Genomic DNA, 5,158 nt, shown 5'->3' with positions numbered 1-5,158 from the left:
AACCCCTAAGGACGCGCTTTCCCTTCATTATAATGAAAGGAGGTATCAAAATATATACAATATTGCTAAACATCATTATGAAAGCGTACAGGTATATATATATACACACTAATAGTCAAAGTACAAAGAATATGCCTAAACTTCCCTGCGGAATAATTCAGAATTTTATTTATCTCTTGGAATTTTTATTATACTAGAATGTCTCATAAGAATCAAAATCACAAGAAAATCTTATGCAGTGCAGTGTCATTTCGCGAGCACTGTACAGCCGATAAAGTTGGTGGACCTATTTTTCCAATTGCTTTCAATATAAACAAAAAAGATATTTGCTTGATGGTGTGTAACTGTTTGAGGGGAGCAGAAAGTCGATCATATAGAAAACCTTCCTTGCACTCCCTCAGGATATACTGTGACGTAACAGGGTCTGTGCGAGACTTAAAAGGGGCCTCTGAGACTGTTTATCCAACTAAGCTCGATATCATTAACCAGTCAGTTTTCCATCGCTCGAGCTTCTCAGTGAGGTCATATAGACTGTGGGGGCGTTTTCTTCACTAATCCTACTTTGACCCAGTTTAGAATCCGCCCGGGGGCAAAGTCAGGTCAACGCGATGCACTCCCAAAGAGGAAAGGCAAAAGCACTCTAGCGTGTTGATACCCTGGCAGAAACATCCAATATAATAGTGTTTCGAAAAGCGGGTCTTACTTTTCAGCAACCTTATTTTTGCATCTGTGTTTTCACCTAAGTCACTTGACCGTCTCAATCTTAAATAACACTTAAAAAAAACAAAAAAAAAACAAATGAGTAATATTTTAACTCATTGTAACACTTAAATGAAGCAAAACAGTAATGTGGAGGGTAACGTCGATTCGTGACGAATCAAGACTAATTTTTTTCAAGTATCTGTAAACTGTTTTTGATACTTGGACACGCTCAGGAATAACTGCTTTTCGAGACACTCGTGATATTATCGATCAGAACGATAAAGAATTTACTCTCAAGTTACCAGATCATCGAGTCAGGTCAATCACCACACTCTTCCCCCTAATATACATCTAAAGAGGCAAATCTTATAAACACAAACCCACAAACAAATGAAAAAATAAAGGATAATTAGCACGCTCATAGTCACTTCCCCTTCTGTTAACCTCAGGTCACCCGATTTGACCTAACACTCCTTAACTGCCTTCGTGACTCCTCGCAGAATCCAGCCCGCAGCCACGACCTTGCACCCCCTACCCCCGCCCTCCCCTCCACCCACCACACAACACCCCGTTAACCCTCTTTTCATCCCGTGACGTATCGTGATCCTGTGGCGAAAGGTTTCTCTCAGCGGACCCCTCGTCGCAGCCTTTTAACACGCGCCCGGTGGCCCTCCTCCCCCCTCCTCCTCCTCCTCCTCCCCCCTGGACATCTGTTGGCTATCTCAGCCTCCAATAGTGCGTGGAGTGAAGGTTCAACGCTGCCTCTTTGACCCTCTCGGTGTAATGAGTGAGGGACGAATCGTTTTCAATGAATGGGAGTCGCGGAGTTTTAAATGAGCATATGCACCATCAGATGGGCCTTTCTCTTTGTCACTCTGTATGTCTGACTCTCTCTCTCTCCTCCTTCCTTCTTCTCTCTCTCTCTCTCTCTCTCTCTCTCTCTCTCTCTCTCTCTCTCTCTCTCTCTCTCTCTCTCTCACTCTCTCTCTCTCCTCAAACGAAGACTCCATCTATCATCACAAGCCTCACCTACAGCACCCATTTCTTCCGCGATATCCGAGAGCCACGGCATCTGCCCGACGAAGGCTTTCCCCGTGAATCATGGCCGCTTCCAACTACATATCTTAACCATTGATCACATGACCTCTCGCCATAATCATCGTTGCCTAACCCGCTTGATATGATTACAGGCCTCCGGTAGACGAGGTCTTGATATTAGCATTATAAACCCGTCTTAGTGGGTAGCTCTTGCGGAAAGCGGAACCCGTGAATACAACCACCTTTTTTTCACTCTCTTTTGTCCAAAGACGTACTAACTTATCAAGAATAGCCATTCATTATTGCCTCTCCCTCTCTCTTCCTCTTCTCTCTCTCTATCCCTCCCTCTCTCCCTACCCCCCCTCTCTCTCCCTTTCCCTCCTTCCCTCCCTCCCCTCCCCCTCCCTCCTCTCTCTCCCCTCTCTTTCACACGCACACAAAACACGGCGGGGTGAAAGTCGAGAGGAATCAGCTGATGAGCCGACATTTCTCGAAGAGTTCAAGACGCTCTGAGGAAGCGATGCTTCCGGTGCCTACATTTTAATATTCAATCTCAATATCTTTCTTCTTCTTCTTCTTAAAACGAATAAAATCGGGCACGGAAAATCCTCACGAGAAACAAACAAAGCCAGTGCCCCGACCGGTTGCTGTCGATCGTGGGAATTCGCTGACATTCGTGTAAACATCTGCTCGTCATTTTCGCTTTGGGAGTATTTGTGGGTGGAAAAAAGCCATTTCTTGATTCTGGGTTGGTCGTTGTCTTGCCAATAATGGTGACTATGATAACAATATCCATACCACTGATATTAATAATGAATATACTATTATCACTACTACTACTATTACTAATACTACTATTACTTTTACTATTACTACTACTACTACTACTACTACTACTACTACTACTACTACTACTACTAATACTGCTGCTGCTAATAATAATAATAATAATAACAATTATAATGTTCATAATCACAATAATATCTAAAATAATGACAACAACAATGACGAAAATTCCGATGATAATAACAACAAAACACTAAAGTAGTAGAAATAACATTACTAATAAAAATAACAGCAATAACAGTAATGATCCTTAATTATAACAATAATCATGATGATGACGACAAAAGCAATAACAGCAACAGCAATATTAACAACAACAACAACAACAATAAAATAATACTGTTACCACCATCCAATACTATCATTATCGTGATGAGAAATACTTTGATTATGGTTATCGTCATCATCATTGTAATAATAAAAAAATATCAATAATAGCGATACGAAATACTGATACTAATGACTAAAGCAAATCATGATCGTAATATGAGCTACTGCCATGACCTGTCATAATAACGACATTTTTTTGCATAATAATGATAATTACTATCAACCCGGTTGCCTTACGAAAATATCATGACCATCATTACCATCTGTATAACATTATCATCATCACCATCATCACCAAAAACAATAAAAAACAAAATAGCAGTGATACCAGCCAGAAGCAATCATAACATTAATAAACAACACCCCCAGCAGTTAAGTACCCTATAACCTTCTTGGATCGGAGTGCTTAACTGACCCCCCCCCCCCCCCAATCCACCCTCCCTTCCTCCCGTCCGATTGGCGGGCGGTGGGTGGGTGGGTGGGTAGGCGGGCGGGCGGGTGACATTTAAACCCTTTTAGAGATTGGGCGTCAGAAGAAGAGGAGGAGAGGGAGGGGGGGGGGGGGGAGGAGGAGGATGAGGAGGAGGAGGGGGGTAGATGAGGAAAAGGATGGGGAAGGGAAGTGGAGCCAGGGTGAAAGAGAGAGAGAGAGAGGGAAGTGAAACGAGCGGGGGAAGGAGGGAGAGGGGAGAGGGTTGAGAGGGGTGGGTTGGGTTGGGTTGGGCGGGGTGGGGTGGGCAGGGAGCCAGCACCCGCGGCGGACTTTCTCTCTTTGGGTGCCGCTGATCTCGCCCGACCCGAGCCCTTCGCCCATCGCATCCGATATTTGGGCCGCCCCCAAACCACCCGCAGCGAGAGCAGTGCACCTTCCGGAGACCCCCATAGCCTGGGACGACTCGTCGTGGTCATGGCGGTGCGCCCCTTCCCCCGTCCACCTGCCTTCCCTTGGCACGTAGTCCCTTAACGAGCGGTACTCACGAGCTTCCCGCGACCGGCGGCTAGCAGGAGGCCGCCTGCTAGCACTGAAGCATCACGCACCGCTACGGCGACCAGCATCCGCTTTCGCAGGCAGTGTCCACAAAAACGACCACAGCACAGTGTTGCCACGCCGGAACTGTGCGCCAGTGGCACGGCCCCGTGTGCGTGCGTGGATATGTGCCACAGGTCGGAAATAGCAGCCAATATGGCTGCCATGGCGGCACTCTCCCTGGCCGCCATTGCCGTCGAAGCCTGGGCCTACTCCGCCTCTCCCAAAGAGCCTTTCATTTCGACGCCCAAATCTAATTTGCAAACGGCGGGCGAAGCGCAGCTCGAGGCTCCTGCCGCGGCCTTCAGTTGCACCGGGCGGCAATGCAGGTCGTTGCAGCACGACTACATAGCAACCACCCGCAAGGACAAAGGAGCTCGGTAAGGACGGCATATACAAAGACTCACGTGAGAAGCTTCTCTGACAGCCCTCGGGGATCTTTTGTAAGCTAATAAAAGCGCCAGCAGGGGCTCAAGGGTCCATGGTCGGGGCCTACGAGCTTCCAGCAGCCACCGGGGGGGGGGGGGGGGGGGCTGCACACGGCCGTAAACAATGTTCCCCGGCGACCACCTCGTCGACAGCCACGATCTCTGCGCGATAACGCCGCCTCCTCCTCCGCCCGCCGACGCCGCAGAGATGGCATACGGGCGCCCCCTCCCCCTCCCCCCCCACTGCCCGTGACCAGCGTTCTCAAGAGGTCGCGTCGCCATGACCTTGCATCCGCGACTCGCTCTGCGACGCCCCACCCCCAGGCTCACCCCCGCCCCTCTTTTGTAATGACTCCCGCGTGACAGGTTTTTGGAAGGCTTCGCTTGCACGGAACAATTCTCCCACTGCTCTCCCGGCTGTAATCTCCCTCGACCCTACTACTGCTCCACACCCGCGCACCCGCTCCTCCCGCGTGGATATCCCCTCCCCCCCTCTTCCACTCCTCCGCTACACAGCCGGTCTCCAGGTGGATCCGCCCGCTCAGGTGATGCAATAGGCTTCCACTTAGCGCTAATCTTGCCTCTGCTTCACCTATTACGTCAGTCAATCAGTAGGCCTGACTGTTACAAACGGAGGGGGGAGAGGGAGGGAGCGGGGAAGGGGGGTGGGGCGTCATAAGTGCATTACGATAATAGGAGCAAGAGATTACCTAGGGGGCAAGAGGGTGATGCGCTGGATGCCTGAGTATCGTTCTTTAAATGCCCAAGTATTGCATCACCGGAAGAG

At 48.8% G+C, this 5,158-nt stretch overlaps 1 protein-coding gene across 4 annotated transcripts in view; it reads right to left on the bottom strand.

Moving 5' to 3' along the window:
* Positions 1-5,158, bottom strand: part of LOC125048413 — a 47,131-nt gene that overhangs the window by 29,639 nt on the left and 12,334 nt on the right. The window contains exon 1 of one of the 4 annotated variants that reach the window (XM_047647097.1): positions 3,895-4,028. The exons of the other annotated variants lie outside the window; for them this stretch is intronic. The gene's annotated coding sequence lies outside the window, so the exon portion shown is untranslated. Of the gene's footprint in view, positions 1-3,894; positions 4,029-5,158 lie in introns of those variants that run through there. 4 annotated transcript variants of the gene reach the window in all.

Source organism: Penaeus chinensis, chromosome 43 (genome assembly GCF_019202785.1).
Source record: "Penaeus chinensis breed Huanghai No. 1 chromosome 43, ASM1920278v2, whole genome shotgun sequence".
Taxonomy (NCBI): Eukaryota; Metazoa; Arthropoda; class Malacostraca; order Decapoda; family Penaeidae; genus Penaeus; species Penaeus chinensis.
The sequence above is the reverse complement of the archived record's forward strand: the minus strand, read 5'-3'. Positions and strand labels throughout refer to the sequence as shown.